Source organism: Canis lupus, chromosome 34, assembly GCF_011100685.1.
Source record: "Canis lupus familiaris isolate Mischka breed German Shepherd chromosome 34, alternate assembly UU_Cfam_GSD_1.0, whole genome shotgun sequence".
Taxonomy (NCBI): Eukaryota; Metazoa; Chordata; class Mammalia; order Carnivora; family Canidae; genus Canis; species Canis lupus.
The window spans coordinates 5396947-5414181 of record NC_049255.1 but is presented as its reverse complement, the minus strand read 5'-3'; the positions used below and the strand labels follow the sequence as shown (position 1 = coordinate 5414181).

Sequence of the window (17235 nt, the reverse complement as noted above, 5' to 3'; positions counted from 1 at the left end):
AATTGACCCATAAGGAATTGCTTGTACTTAAGGTATACAACTTGATGTGTTGCTATATGTATACATTGTGAAGTGATCAATACAATCAAGCTAATTAACATACCCATTCACTAATTAACACACCCATCACCTACATTAGTCACCCTTTTTTCTGTTTTATCAATTTATTTCCACCATTCCTTAATCTACTTATAAAAAGTCTTTATTTAGACTCCATTAGATTATGATGCCTTTTTCCATTAAGGCTTTATTCTGTTAGGGATGTCTGGGTGGCTCATTGGTTGAGTGTCTGCCTTGGGCTCCTCTCGTGATCCCATTAACCCCTGTCCAGGGATCAAATCCCTCATCGGGCACCCCTGAGGAGCCTGCCTCTCCCTCTGCCTATGTCTCTGCCTCTCTCTTTGTGTCCCTCATGAATAAATAAGTTAAAAAAAAATATTTTATTACTTTAAAGTAGTATAAAATTCAAAGCAAAACTGAAGGGAAGGTTCAGAACTTTCCCATAGGCACCTTGCCCTCACACATGCATAGCCTTCCCCGTTAATAATATCCCCCACCAGAACAGTATATTTGTGACAATGGATTAACCTGTGTTGACAAAAAAGTCCATATTTGACATTATAGTTCACTCTCACTGTTTTGCATTCTATGGATGGAGATGAATATTAAACGACACTATCCATCATTATGGTACCGTACATGGTATTTTTACTGCCCTAAAAATCCTCTGCCTTCTGTGTATTCATTCCTCATCCCTAACCTCTAACTAGTAGCAAACACTCATCTTTCTACTCTCTCCATAGTTTTGACTTTCCCAGAATTTCATTCATGGAATCATACCCTATGTAGCACATTCAGATTGCTTTCTTTATTTGTAAATACTTTTAAGATTCCTCCACGTCTTTTCATGGCTTGATAGCTCTTTTCTTTTTCTGGTGCTAAATAATATTCCATGGTGCAGATATACAACCATTTTTTTTAATCCATGCACCTACTGAAGGACATAGAGTTGCTCCCAAGTTTTAGCAATTATGAAGAAACCTATTATTAACACCTATACACAAGTTTTTGGTGAACAAAATTTTCAACAAATTTGAATAATTACCAAGGAGTGCAGTTTCCAGATTGTATGGTAAAGGTGTCTTTAGTTTTGTAAGAACCACCAAATTGTCTCCCAAGTGGTTGTACCATTTTTCATTTCCACCAACAATGAATGAATGTTCATGTTCTTCACAACCTTGTCAGCTTTTGTTATTGTCTGTTCTGGATTTTGGCCACTGCAATAGGTGTGTGGAGGCATCTCATTGTTTCCATATGCATTGTCCTAATGAAATATGATGCTGAGCATTTTTTCCTATGCTTATTTGATATCCCTGTATCTTATTTGGTGAGATATCTGTTAAGGTCTTTGGCCCACTCTTTAATTGAATTGTTTCCTCTACTTACTGTTGAGTTTTAAGAGTTATTTTGTGTGTATTTCAGATAACAGTTCCCTTATCAGATGTGTCTTTTGTAAATATTTTCTCCCAGTCTATGACTTGTCTTCTCATTGTCTTGACATTGTCTTTCACAGACCAGAAGTTTCTCATTTTAATGAAGTCCAGAAATCAATTATTTCTTTCATTTGGTAAAATGACATGCTATTGGTGTCATATCTAAAAGGTCATCATCCTACCCAAGGTCATCAAGTTTTCTTCCACGTTATATTCTAGAGTTATAGATTTGCATTTTATATTTAAGTCTATGATCTATTTTGAGTTAGTTTTTGTGAAAGATGCAAGGCCTGGGTCTAGATTCTTTTTATTGCATGTGGAAGTCCAGTTTTTCCAGCACCATTGTTGTCCATTGTGTTGTCTTTGCTCCTTTGTCAAAGGTCATTTGACTATATTTATGAGGGTCTGTTTCTAGGCTCTCTATTCTATTGCACTGATTTAGTTGTCTATTCTTTTGCCAGTGTCACCCTATCTTGATAATTGTAGCTTTGTAGTAAGTCTTGAAGTCAGATATCATCAGCTTTCCAAATTTGTTCCTCTCTTTATATTGCCTGGGGTATGCTGGGTCTTTTGCCTCTCTGTATAAACTTTAGAATCGGTTGGTCAGTACTCACAAAATAATATTGCTGGGAGTTTGATTGGAATAACATTGAATCAATAGGCTACTTTAGGAAGCATTGGCCCATGGAGCCAAATAAGACCTGTGTCTGCCTGTTGCATGTGGAGCATTTTGGAGCCCACAGACTGGGGACTAGAGCAAAGTTGAAGACTGGGCAAAGGTGGAGGGTGGCTTTAGGCACTGGGGTGGTAGAGATAAAGCCAGTGAGGAAAACCCTTGACCTTGTGGGCCTGTGGCTCTAGTGGCCCCTGAAACTTCATGACACATAGGTAGGTTTTCCCTCCCTATGTGCTCACTGTGATGTTGAAGGTCCTGGCTTGTGAGATGGAGGTGCTAAGCCTACTCATGCATCTGTCTCTTGGCCAAGCCTCTAGTCATGCCTGTGACTCAATATCTGATCCCACACTCTGAGCTGAGTGGGCCCACAATGGGTGTGGATGAGGTGCAGGGGGATGGGGAAGATGAATGGGCCTGAGCAAGGATGAGTAACAAGTGATGCTCATCACCCCACTGCACTGGGCAGAGCCACAGTGCTGTTCACAAGTGCGTAGACTAGGATGCTGTGGGGGTGGGGGTTTGGAGGAGAGGATGCTGGAACCACCCCAGGTGTCTGGGTTGCTGACTCCAGGAAACAACTGTGGGAGAGGCTCTGGAAGAGCTTATTAAGAGCCTACCATCTCTCCTTTGATGTGTGGGAAGAGCTATTCTGGAAAGCATCTTACAGCATAGGGAAGGACATTACCAATCATTCTTTACATCCTGCTTGTGTAAATATATAAAGCAAACCCAGAATGAATCATCTGTGGAAGAGCTGCTTTATTTTCCAAGGTTAATTCAGTTGTCAGTAGATGGAAAACAAAGCAAGACTGATTCTATCTTCACCTTTCCCCCTTTGGAGGTTCTTATGCTGTTGCCATAGCAACTCAGTCCACAGATTCGATGATAATTAAAACTAAACAGGGCAGCATGTTTACCTACTGGAACTGGGAAGTAAATCCTGAAGAGTACAAAGAAAGGTAAATACCAAACCGGTAGCCAAAAGAATAAAAACAGTTGGGCAACTTGCTCCATTTGGGAGACATATTGAAGCTAAATTGTTTAAGGATTTAATAGCTAATGCTGCAAAAATAATTCTTGTCAACCACAATCTGAATCAATAAAATATTTTTACTCAACTCAAAAATATTGTATGGGGTTTGGGGAATGGTTTTTTTTGTTGTTGTTGTTGTTTACAAAAGTAGATGCCACTATGCCATTTATTACCTTTTTGAAAGATATAGACGTACAGACTCTAAACAAGAAAAAGTCTGCATTCACTCTCCTTACTTGTAATTTCCAACCAATGCTAATGACTCTAATCCCTTCTCTAAAAACAAGCAAATAAACAGAGCACTCACTTTTCACAATTTCTGTGTGGGGTGTGTGTAGTGTGTGTGTATAAACATATGTAGCAGAACTCCTGAACCTCGTGTTGGCACTAGATCATTCTTTGCTTTGGACTGCTATCCATGTTTAGTGGCACCTTGGCCTCTACCCTGCAGATGCTAGTAGGATAATCCTCTCAGAGCTGTGCCAAAAATAACTGTATGCAGATCTTATCAACTGAGTCTCTTTTCCTAGACCAATCTTCTTTGACCTCATTTTATTTATCCTCCATTCACACTTCAGTGCGTATGGGTCTCCTGCAAAGAGGACTGGATTCCCTCCCACAGCTGAAATAGTAACAGGCCAGGGAAAGCTCCCCAGTACCATGCTAAGGGGGCATCATGCCTTATAGTTGCATATTCAAGAATTTTAAAACTCACAAAGGAGTTGGTGCCTTATACCCTCACAGCACATCTATATGTACAAGAGGAGCTGGAAGTTGTCCTAACCAAACTGAGTTTGCTGTGATCTGAAGAATGGCAGAAATTCTCACTTTGGAGAATCAAAATTTTTTTTCAAAATTAAGCCAGCCTCTAGCAGATTGCTGATAAGAATATAAATTGGTACAACTTCTGTAAAGGGTCATTTGGAAATATAGATATTACAACTGCAAGTGCATATGCCCTTTGATCTCACAATTCTATACAGCATTCTCTTAATATTCTTGTATACATGTAAAAATATGTATTTACAAAGACTCTCTCTCTTTTTAAAAATATATATATATATATTTATTCATGAGAGATACAGAGATAGAGGCAGAGACAGACAGAGGGAGAAGCAGGCTTCCTGTGGGGAGCCTGATGTGGGACTTGATACCAGGACCCTGGAGTCACAACTTCAGCCAAAGGCAGATGCTCTACCACTGAGCCACCCAGGGGTCCCATATTTACAAAGAAGCATTGCTTGTGATAGTAAAATATGGGGGTCAGCCTAAATATTCCCAATGGGACTGCCTAAGTAAACAAATTATAATGTGTAAAGGTAACCAAATCACATTTCATTGTATACCCATTCATGAATTTTAAATTATGTGAATATATCAATCATGCAAAAATGAAATATAGAGTAATAGCCAGTATCTTCTAAGAATAAAAAGGGAATACCTAATTATATAGCAAAAACCTGGGAATATTGATGTCATTTAAAAAAATTTTTTAAGATTTATTTATTTATTAAAGAGAGAATATGCCTGAGAAGAGGGAGGGGCAGAGGGAGAGGGAGAGAGAATCTCATGCAGACTACTTGCTGAGCACAGAGCCCGACATGGGGCTGGATCTCACAACCCATAAGATCCCAACCTGAGCCAAAACCAAGAGTCAGCTGACTGAACCACCCAGGCTTCCCTGATGTCATTTTAATTTAAAATGCATTAGCTTCGACATTAATGGAACTGGAGGGTATTATGCTGAGTGAAATAAGTCAATGGAGAAGGACAATCATCATAGGGTTTCACTCATACAGGGGGTATAAGAAATAGTGAAAGGGATTAAAAGGGAAAGGAAGAGAAAATGAGTGGGAATATGAGGGAGGGAGACAAACCATGAGAGACTCCTAAATCTGGGAAATGAAAGGGATAGTGGAAGGGAAGGTGGGCAGAGGGATGGAGTGACTCAGTGACGGGCAACGAGGGGTGCACTTGATGAGATGAGCCCTGGGTGTTATATACTATATGTTTTCAAATCAAACTTAAATAAAAACAAATGAAAATAAATTTTTTAAATAAAATATATTTTATCTCAATGTATATGAAACAGAAAGTAAAATTACTTCTTGAAAACCATTGTTTTAAATATTTTATTTATTTATTCATGAGAGACACACAGAGAGAGAGGGGCAGAGATACAGGCAGAAGGAGAAGTAGGCTCCACATAGGGAGCCCCATGTGGGACTTGATCCCGGGTCCCCAGGATCACAACCTGGGCTGAAGTTGGCGCTAACCCGCTGAGCCACCCGAGCTGCCCTGAAAACCATTTTCAACTGGATCAGTTAAAATACGGATGGGAAGCACACTTACCAACTTTCAATGTTCTTTTCCTAGTGTGTTTCTCTCGTTAGTGTTATTATCTTGGGAGACAGTAGAAATGAAAGGACTTCAGAGGATCAGCAAAGTCTGAGTACCAGTTGGTCCACCTTTGCCAGTAGTTGATTTTCTTTGTTTTTATTTTTGTTTTTGCTTTGAGAGGTACAAGATTGTTCTTACAAGCATGCAGTAATATTTCTTTGTGATTTTAACTTGTTTTTCTCTAAAGACTAACAGTGTTAAATAAATTTATCTCCTATATCACTTTTTTTGTTTCATTTTTACTTTTATTGTTTTGTTATGTCTGTTTTGTTTGTTTGTTTGTTACAATTTGGGAGTTCTTTCCATATTCTCTTACCAGTTGTTTATCAGGGATATAGTTTGGAAATATGTTCTCTCGGTCTGTGACTCCTTTTAGTATTTATTTTCATAAAACTTGAAGAGCAGATATTTTTTTAATGGGTTAATAAAATTTGTTTCTTTTATGGTTCATTTATATTATATTCTTGATAAGAAATGTTTAACCCAAAATCATCAAGATTCTATTCATTTTTGTAAATAAAGTTTCTAATTTTAGGCTTTTCATTGAAGTCCCTGATCCAATTTTAGTTCATTTTTATGTAATGTGAGGCACGAATATTCATTGACTTTTTAGCTGTACTCTTTTGCATCATATTTTGCAGTGACTGTGTTTGGGATTACAGTATACATCCTTGATTCTTCAAAGATTTTTAGAGTTCATACTGTGAGAGATCTTCACAAATAATACCTTTACTTCTTATAAATATAATAATCTAGGACTAGTAAGGTTCCATTTATTTTGCCTGCATTGTTATGCTTCAGTTGCCATATATATTACATGTTCATTTCACATAAACTTCAAACACAATGTCAACTTTTTTGCTTTTATACTCATGTGTTTTAAAGAAGAGAAACAACAGTTAATTTTTACATGTATCATATGTTCCCATTTTCATTGTTATTCATGTTTTCTGGAAAATGCAACTTTTTATCTAGCTTTATTTTTCTTCAGCCTAACTTCTCTTTAGGATTTCTTAGACTATAGTTATTCTGTTGACAAATTCTTCATTGTTTTGAATGAGATATAAGCTCTTTTTCATATCTTTATTCTTCTGCATGGTACACATACTTTTTCTTTCTATCTACTTTCTATAGTTCACCTTGGTCTTCATCAATGTAACTCTTTTGGTCCCAAGGTAATTAGTGTAATTTTATTTATTTTACTTTCAGATTACTCAGTGACTTGAGCATATCAAGTATATATTTCACAAAAAATAAGTTATTATTTTCACAATTTTATTTTCTATTCTAGTTTTTCTTCCCCTTATGGAACTGCAGTGTTGAACAACTTGATATTGTCACATAGATCACCGAGGCTTTATGTTTTTTAAGTCTTTTATACATTTTCCTGTCTTCAAGTTGAATAATTTCTATCTTAAAATTTACTGACTTTTCTTATTCTTCTTCATTCTGGTGTTAAGCACACCTACAGACTTTAGTTTTTTGTATTATTTGATTCTCAAATTTCATTAGTTTCTTTACCTTTCTCTACTGAAATCTCATATTTGTTTCCTCATCAAGACCATATTTTTCTTCAAGTCTTTGAATATTTTCCATTAATTATTTAAACAAATTTAGAATAGCCATAATAAAATTTCAATGTCTCCACATTGATTTCCTTAGATAATTCATTACAACCTATTTTCTTTATGTCCTTGAGCATAGTTATAATAGATATCTTCAAATTTATATTCATTGATCCTAGCATCTGGGACATGTCTCATTTATTCTGCCTTGACTGACTTTTCTCTTTCTTGTGATTTACTTTTTCTTTCTTTTATTTGATGTTTATTAATTTTGGATTAGACCCCCCAGATAATGTGAATGACACCTTGTAGAGATCAGATTCTGTTATATTCCTTCAAAGAGTGTTTATTTATTTTTTTCCTTGATAACAAGCTTTTACCTCAGCTGGACCCAGCTCCAAATTCTGTCTTCCACAATCATCAGAAACTAACACCTGCTATGTCCCTTTAGCGTTTTCTGGATTATTTGGAGTCTATTCTATATAAACTTAGTTAAGGGTACAACCAATGATTTGGCCAGAAATTAGACAGAATTTGTTGTTACTCTCTTCTTTGGCTAGCTTCTGAATAGAATTTATCCTCTAATTTTCAAACTGCTGTGGTCCCTCCTACTTTGTGCTCTTATTTCTCAGCCAGTAAAACTGTAGGTTTTAACCTAGGACTGGAGCACGCCACATGAGAACAATTATGGTCTGCCCTCAGGCATTAAGCCACAAACTTGGAAACTTACTCAGTGTTATGATCTTCTTTCAAATGTCAACTTCCTTTCTACTTGCTTTAGATGGCTTTCCTTTGGATTTTTTTTTTCATTTTTTCCCCAAGAGTTTATCATTACTATTTGAGGGTAAGTTAGTCCAACACGAGTTACTCTGCTATTATATGAGGCAGAAATTTTTATGGTGTTTTATTTTTTAGGGAAGAATATTCTACTACCAAGAGTATTATTAAAGAGTTTGTTTTAAGAAAGATAGTAAAGGAGAAAAGTGATGATTTCCTAATGACAAATAATGTAGCAGCAGAGTGCAATGATAATTTTGTAAACAGAATTGACTTTTTATTTATCTAAATTTACTTCTGTAATACATAATCCATGAATATTCCAAATGTGTTTTTTTGTTTATTTGTTTTTTGTTTTTTTTTTAGAGAGGTTGGAAAATAGGTCTGTACTTCTTAAAAGTGTATAGAGTAAGGGGCTATTGCAGAAGAAAGCTATGGCAACTGGACTAGGAATGAAGGTAAGTTCTTCAATAAATTAAAGAAAGGAGAATTAAAGAAAACAATTTTATTTATTTCAGCCCTCCATTGAATTTCTCATTTTGCATAAGCAGTCACATAGAAAATTAATTTAATACATGATTAAAATTTTGAAATATTTCTAATTGTTTTGTTCTTCACTGATTCCTAAAGTGTTTTATGATAATAAAATTCATGGTTATAACTATCATTACTATGCATAAGATGAAAATAGGTGGGTTTTTTTTTGCACTATCCAGAAATTACATACAGTCTCCTAATCCTCCTAAGGCAGTTATTAGAAATATGCCTGTACATTGTCAAAGTGTGTCTGCCTTGATATAACAATAATTATTCTTCTCTCCTGTGACATAAGTTTTAGATTTAGTCAATGGAATGTGAATGTAATAACTTTCAGATTCCTCCTATTCAATTAATACTTGAAAATATTTTATATTTATAAAGCAGAAAATTTACCATTTCTTTTGGTAGGATGACAAATTCTTCTGACGTTCTAAAATATAAAAATAGTGCATACATTTTATCTCAGAAAAATAATATATGTGGAATATTGTAGTAAATTTCTATTTATTTAAAATTCTCTTTAAAAAGTATCGGGGTGGGAGAGGAGTATCAGGGGATATATCACAGCATTTGATGTTTCTAAGACCCTGCAAAATCTTGACTATTAGACAAATCACTGCTTCTCAACCTGCCAGTTCTCACAGATTCTCAATTGTATAAGATCTACTGAAAATAGGGCTGAAAAAAAAATGGGCTGAGACATCAATATTTTTACATTTTTCCATGGTGACAATGTGCATACAAAATTGACATTACTGTCAATTACTGACAAAGTTCACCAAATAGAGATGCTTATTCCATCTTGATTGTTAAGTTGTTTTTCTGGTAATCTTCATTTAACATACACAACTGTTAACAATTTAATCCCACTCATCCTGGAAAAGTTTGTGTTTGATCCTTGTTTGATAAAATATAATAAAATAGCATTTAAAATTCCAAATTTAGTATGAAATAATACAGTAAAGCTACAATGCCTGGAGATACAGACATGCAAGGGAGTAAATATAATCTCACTGAATCTTTCCAATAACATTATGAAGTGAGTGGATTATTATTGCCATTTTACAGGTGAGAAAACCAAGGCACCAAGTAGCAAAGTAACTTGCCCAAGGCTACAAGGAAACAAGAAACTAAAAATGAACCCAGACAGTCTGGCTTTAGAGTCCCTGCTTCTCCACTTACATCTATACTTTTATATATGTATAGCAACATTTTCCAGTAAAAAAATAATCCTCCAGGAACATCTATTCCAAATATTCCTCTTCCTCTGGGTCTCATAACTCCTGAATTGTTTTCTTTTACTACCTCTTAAGGTAACCAAGGGGGAGTGTTTTTACTTTTTTTTTCCCCAAGGAGAGTCCCTGAAGTCATGGTTCTTCTCATTTCTATATGATAACTTTTACCTCCTCACCATGTGTACATGGTTCACCAACAGTTCCTTGAAACACTTTCTATTCTTGGCCAACATGAATGTAGCAGATGCTTCAGGTCCCTGCCCATGTTCCCTTAGCCCACCCAGAACTTACCTATAGCTCTGGAGGATAGTTTCCAAATACACCTATGGTGTCATTTGTTATGAACCTATGTCTTCTGCCTAAGGGCAGTCCATGGGTGCAGGAGCATCTAGATGTACATAAGAGGTGGAAAAGAAGTGACATGGAGCAATGTTCCATAAAACAATCCCCTACCATAGATAGAGTGATGGAGAATAGTAGGTAAAGACTCCAGTGTCCTTGCCCCTCAGTAGGATAGCTCTGAGTTGTGTTTTATACATTCTCTTGGATGTTGTCCAGTGATATCTCTCTACTCTGTGGCCAATAGCAGTCAGTCACTCAGTAATGAACCCCTTACTGGCCATCCTCCCTTTCCTGAATGATTTCCCTGTTCCCTCTGTGTGTTTCCTGGGATCACATTCAGATAAAATGAATGAATCAAAAATTCTTGATTCAGGCTCATCTCTTGGGAAAACTCAAACCAAGATGAGAGGGGAGCCCTCTTCCTCTTCTCTCTTCAAGGTCCTTGTTGCTTTTTCTCCACCTCCTAAGGGAGCGCTACTTCCTCTTCCCATCTCTTAGAAGATGGTATGCTCAGGATAGACAATTATGTGGATCCTAGTCTCATCTTACTTCCAGACGATCTCATTTTTTTCAAGATCTTAAATGGTTATCTATGTATCAACTGTGCAAAAATCATTAACTCTAGCTCACATGCCTCTCCTGTTATACCACTATCTTTTCAGTCATTTATTCCACAGTATTTATCACTCTGTGGCTGGCACCATTCCAGACTATAAGATCTTCAAACACAGAACCTACCTCAAGGGGCTCATGTCTCAGGTGGGAGAGATAAAACACCAACAAAGTATAACTGACAAGATTAGTGAGCATAATGGAAATAAAATGGAAATAATGCCAGAGATTCATGAAGATGAAAGAGAGCTTTAGTAAAGATGGGCTAGGAAGGCCTTCGCACACAACACTTTAGATGAAACCTGAGTTAACATTCCCCCATTGAACTCCTCCGTCAGGTATCAGATTGCCTTCTGGAGAGCTCTGTGTCTGCCTATCTGTCCCTCAGATTTGAAGGCCAGTAGTTTGCCCAGTGACCTCACTTCTCTGAAGGATCTAAGAGCATTCTTCAATTTTTCAGATTGTTCAACTTCTCACTTGTTGTTAAGGAGTAGTAACTTCCACGGTCCTACACACCAGGCTAGAAACCAAGTCTCTGATTCAGTTTTGATTTTTATACTCCTTCATAGATTAACCTTTACTCAAGTAAAGGAATGCAACTTTAAAATATGGACTCACTGTGTTTTTAAATGCTGTTATTAAAGAGCTATGAAATGCATGCACTGGTTTCTTGGTTGTGTTTTTATTTTGTTTTCTGGTATAATATATGTGATTTGAAAAAACCATGCAATTTAGAATTTATTAGTCTTGGCATTGAATACATATTCCATTGAGCATTATAATTATGTTTATAGCCAACATTGAAGAGTAACTTATAGGACTTTATCCAGCATCATCTTATAAAATATGTATAAAATTTATTTTTCTTTTTTAGAGTCTTTACACACATAGAATCAAACCATAGCAGAAATGGAGGATATATAATCTGGATCCCATCTGAAACTTGATTCTGTTTATGAGGCAGCTTTTCTTCAAAACAAGCATCAAATTAATCAGAAATATTGATGATAATTATGTTAATTTTAGAAAGAGGTTTAGTAAAGGAGAACATTTCTTATTTTGGGGGACTATTACATCTTAAAGGATAGTGCTGCTATAGAGCCCTCTGTCCAGGGAAAAAGGAGAATCTTCCATACCAGGCCACTCAGCTGTAGATTTAATTCAAGTCAAAGGAACTTCTCTGAAAAAGTAGTTCCCAATTATACTATCTCTTTAAAAGCTTTTGTCTCATTTAACCAGAACCTGAGTTGAAATAATGTATCCCCAAAAGTAGTTTAAAAAAATAAAAAGAAAACTTCTGTGCAATATGTAAAGAAATCAGACTATTGATTTACTTAGAGTCTCTTAAAAGTGACGGCCATATGTGGGTACATCATTATTGACTTCCCCCAAAATATCTTTGTACTTAAAAGGCAAGATGCAAGTCGATGTCCTCAATCTTTAACCTCACATTGCTCTCCTTTTTCCTTCATGCTCTCTCTCTCTCTCTCTCTCATATGCACACGTACATACACACACACACAAACTAGAAAATGTAATCAAACTTCATCCCCTGTGCATCTTATATTAATTGTTCAGAAGTGGTAAAGAAAAAGAAACAAAGTTTATATGGTGATCACTGAATTATTTAGATTAAAACGCACATTATTTTCTAATTATATTGTGTTAAATTTAATTAATAATCTAATTTAATTTTATTGTGTTATTGTATTCTTGGCTATATAAGATAAATGCAATGCACTGATTTCCACCTAAAGTCCTTAATTATGTATTCATAGTGAATACATATGCAATGTGTCTTTTAAAATATTTGCGTCATCCAAAGAATTCAGATGTTTTTAATTTTTTTTTAATTTTCCTATATAAAAGATTTAAAAACCTGAGAATAGATTAGGCTAAGATTCTGTCTAGAATAAAGCTTGGGTGTAAGAGTAGTTATATTATCACCCTACAGACAAAACATAAAAAGTTCAGGGTGAAATTCTCTATTATTATTAAAGTTGCAAAATTTTATGTCACAAAAATATTTCCCTAAAGCATATAATGGGTAAAATTATCTTTCTGGTTGATGCTACCCTTTGATGAATATACCATAAAATATGTAAATGCAATTTAATATACAAAACCAAAAAATAGAATATTAGTTCACTTACACGTATTAACATTTTTCTCTAAGACTATTTTTTGCATATAGTTATATTTTTATTTTGTTTTAGGCTATAAAGTCAGTTGCAATACTACTTAAACATACCATAAAATAACAATTGTTAAAGTAAAAGTATTTGTCATTAAGAAAAATTTTTGCAGAACATCATGTATTATTAAACCAAATATTTCTTTAGGCTCATGATGTGAACTTCTTGGTAAGTTATCATTTATAACAGGAGAACATATCCAGAAAATTCCTCTCCAGTGATTTTTTTCTCACTAATTAATTACAGAGTTAAATGCTGATGCAATTGGAATATTTCCTACTCACATATATTTCCCCAAGTGTAGCTTAACAATATTTACTTCAGTCACTCATTTAAATAGCTCATATCCCAACAAATTCAAATTCAGACACAACACACTAAGCTGCTTATTGTTTATAGCTTTCTTATTGATTGATTGATTGATTGATTGATTGACTTATGCAATATCTACCTTCAGAAAGGCTTCAGGGGAGTTCACATTAACACATAGAGTGTATTAAAGATAAAATATGATTAAAACTCAACTGAGTCTGGAGATTGGGCTCTTCTTCCACTTGTGTGTCCTTATGTGTTCCTTGTATGTCACACAATGTTTGTCAAACACCCTTATTCTTTGAGGGGGAAAAAAAGACCTATTGAAGAGAATCCAATCTTATCTAGCAACATAGTGCTGAATGTTCTAGAATTTCAACCATGGGAATTCTGACTACTTGTGGGTCTGTACTTTGGGCAGTTTTGCATCTGGACAATGTTTTACATGAGACCTCCTAACAATTCTTTTATTATACCTCTTTGTAGACTGTTACTTTTGAAAGTGAAGATGCCGTCTTCCTAATCACAAACTCACACAGAAGACAAAAGAAATAACATTTGTGATGCTACTATTGTGGGAGCTTGGTAAATGCCCACTGAAATGCTAAAATATTCCTTGCTGTGGGCCAGGCATACAATGGCCACCCAAGATAAATGCCCATAAACACCATAGCAGGGCAGGAGGAAGCCCATGCCTTGGGCCAGCCCACCACCTTATATATTGTCTCACAGAGCTATTCAAATGGAGCCTAACCTAGGATCATTTATGGTTACATACAACTACTTGATTTGTTCTGTACCACAGCATCTAAAAGTATAATCAATGAAACTATATTCAAAATTTTTCTGATAAAAGTCTGTTACTTCAGCAAATATACTTGCTTCATGAATGTGTAGTTTTATTCCAGATCTCAAAAGACACACAATGAAAATTTTCACAGGATGCAAATTTTCCATCTTGACAAATCAGTGATATTCCTTTCTCTTTCCCAAAACTGGTAACATGAGTAAAGCCCAGAAAACCTCATTAGATCTTTGTGTTTGCCCTGCATTCTATTCTGTTCCTTCATCCTTGCAGACCTCCAGTCAATGGTTATTCACCAGGCACTTAGAATGTGCCAGAGCAGGACTGGCCCCAGAAATATAAAACCCAACAGGACTTAACTCAGTGTAGGTGCTCATGAAACTCCAGGTCCATCCGGGGAGAAAGTCTAAACAAGGAAGTAAAAATAAATACGGACATAATTAGAAACTGTGGTGTGTGTTATAAAAGCCATAAGCAGCTCTGAGACAGAGAATATAAGAAGGATGAGAGCAGGGGTATAGAGTGAGCCCCATAAGCCCCTTGGAGGGTGGGCTCAGGAATGCACAGGGCATTCCCCAACAGAGAAGGAAGCTAGAAGAAGAGCTCAGGGATTAGGAAAGGAAAGTGACTTCTAATTGTGATTCTGGGCTGTCAGCCTCTGATTTCTTTGCTCACACTGTGGCTATGCAGCTCGGAACATAGTGCAGAAAGAATGAGTAAATACTAATAATCTGTTTACCTCGCCTTTTCTTTGCTTGCATGTTTACAATGCACTTCTCGCCCGCTCACATGTTCCAATCCGCCATTTCTCTCTCTTCTGGAAGAATTCACTGGTGCTGACCCAGGACTCATTTTACATTTTACGTCTTTTCTAAACTGATGCCCCTTGGAACCCTGTATAAAAGCTCACCTAATACGGGCAAGGTGCGAACAAAGACTTCAGCCCAAGATCCCCCTGAGTCAATGTCACAGGAGTCTGACATACCCAACTGGGAAAGGAGGCAGTCCAAAGAGCAATGTCCCTCCCAATGCCAGTACAACAGACCAGCACACAGCCTGCCGCCATTTCAGGGACGTTGCTCTACTGATGAAGGTACATTGTTGTTAACTAAGGATTTGCCACCAGTGCTTCCAATCACAGGCAATCTAGGGCCATCAATTCTGCTGTTACTGACAACTTGTCCTCAGACTTTAGGTGTGATATACTCTTATCCCCACCACTGGTGAGAGTTATTTTATTTTTACTATAAATCTGTGTTATAGGCAGAATAACAGCTTTTGAAGATGTCCATGTCTTAATCCCTACATCCTGAGAATATCACCTGACTTGGCAAACCAGAGACTTAGCAGATGTGATTATGTTACGGACCTTGAGATGGGCATATGATGTGGGATTTCCCAATTGGGCCCAATCTAATCAAATGAGTCCTTGAAGCCCAGAGAACCTTTTGTGGCTGTGGTTGGAGAAATCTGTGGCCACAGAAAACAAATCATAAAAACACAGTGTTGCTGGCTTTGGAATTAGAGAGAGGGCGTTTTGTTTTTCATGACATGGTCAGTCCGGTATGGCCAAAAGAGGGGACACGGGAGAGATGCAGGAATACAAAGTTTATTCCACTCACAGGTCCTGGAGGGACAGAGTCACCACATGCCATGAGGGGCCACATTCAGGGAGCACCAAGGGAGCAGACTCAGCCCAACTAGTGGGAGCCCAGAGTGAGGCCCCTGGGACAAGCACCTTTCCTGCGGTCAGGGTGAAGTGCACAAGGCACAAGGGGTCTCCTGGTACATGTGAATCACAGTGTGTGACCAGATCATGGTCAGGAGAAGGCAAAAGGGGAACATTGGCAGGGGCCTCCCTTGCCACATGGGTGCACTGGCCACCTGGGAGGTGTATTCACAGTCGAGGCAGCAAGAAAATATGAAGTTTCACAAACTACAATGGACTTTGTAGGGTCTCAACACCAACAATGCTAATTAGGATGGATAATCCTTGTCACCTGAGTTGTGGAGATAGTGAAGGTGACAGGGACAGCATGCCTCGGTCCCCGGAGGCAAGCTCTGGTAAGGGTGATGACCAGGAAGAGTCCTGATAGGCACATGTTGAGGTTCGGAGCCCACTTTGTACTTTGTAGGAGAAAACTAGAAGCACTGGTCAGGCTCCTCTGGATTAAGAATCTGGGGAAGATTGGGTTACATCAGAAAGACGTTTACCTCTTGGCCTATTCCTTGTCGCTGGGCCTGCACCTGTCCCGAGCAAGTGATGAATATACGGCAGGGGGTATATGGCACTTGATACCTCAGCCTGGTCACTGTCCTCTCCATTGTTTCCTTATGCTGCAGAAGCTGGACCTGCAAGGGATACCCCGCAGGCTCTGGAGATCTGCTGGGCTTGCCATCTCTGCTTATCACCTCTGACGTGACCTTGGGCAATTTACTGAGCCTCTCTGTGCCTCAGCTTTGTCATCTCTAAGGTGGGCATAGCAAGTAGTAGCTACCTTCTATGTTTAAAATGAGAATTAAATAAGTGAATGTTAGAATAATACTAGAATAATAATGGGCATAAAACTGGGACCAGTAAACTAGTGTTGCTATTATGGTTTTTTCTCATGGTAGTTACAGCTTCTGACATTTATCTCCAAGGGAAAAATTCAGAGGAAAAACATGAGCAGCCAATTAAAAGGCATTGATTTAGATGCATGCAATTTTAGGACAGAAAGAACCATGGATACGATCTGATCCCAACTCCTCATTTTCTGAAACTAGGAGAAAATTATTTGTTTTGTACTGAATGCCCTTGGTGAGTTAGCAGCACGACCTGGCTACAGTCAAAAATGGAACTCTGTGCTGGATCAGTGCACTTTCTAGAGTGATGTGACCTCTCCCTGTAGACTCTTCTTTCAGAATCCAAGTGGCAGATTTATTTGAAAACCATCAAGGAAAGTCGAGAGACTAGACCAGGCTGGCAGCGTGTACACTCCGATGGGATATTTTTGCTTACTTTTCTCTCCTATAATTCATTTCTTTAATTTCTAGTTTTCTACCTATGATGGAAAGCAGGAAGAATTACTTACTGCCAACTCCTCCACATTGTAAAGAGGAACTGACTTGTCTATAAAAATCTCATAAATCTCAGCCTAGATAAAGAAAGATCATCTAAGTTATTTATCATCAAAACTCTCAGCCTCCGAAGCCTACTGACTAGTGACCAGTCTGTAAATGTCACAGGACAAGGAACCCATTGGGTTCA

The 17235-nt window shown here is 37.2% G+C and overlaps 2 long non-coding RNA genes across 2 annotated transcripts; both read left to right on the top strand.

The window, feature by feature from the left end:
- Positions 1-3031: 3031 nt before the first annotated feature.
- Positions 3032-14351, top strand: LOC111093884. Its single transcript, XR_005383495.1, has 3 exons — positions 3032-3128; positions 8311-8402; positions 13667-14351. It is a non-coding gene; the product is annotated as an uncharacterized LOC111093884 (long non-coding RNA).
- Positions 14352-14438: 87 nt separating this feature from the next.
- Positions 14439-17215, top strand: LOC119867422. The gene is made up of 3 exons (XR_005383494.1): positions 14439-15078; positions 16329-16459; positions 17022-17215. It is a non-coding gene; the product is annotated as an uncharacterized LOC119867422 (long non-coding RNA).
- The last annotated feature ends 20 nt before the right edge of the window (positions 17216-17235 follow it).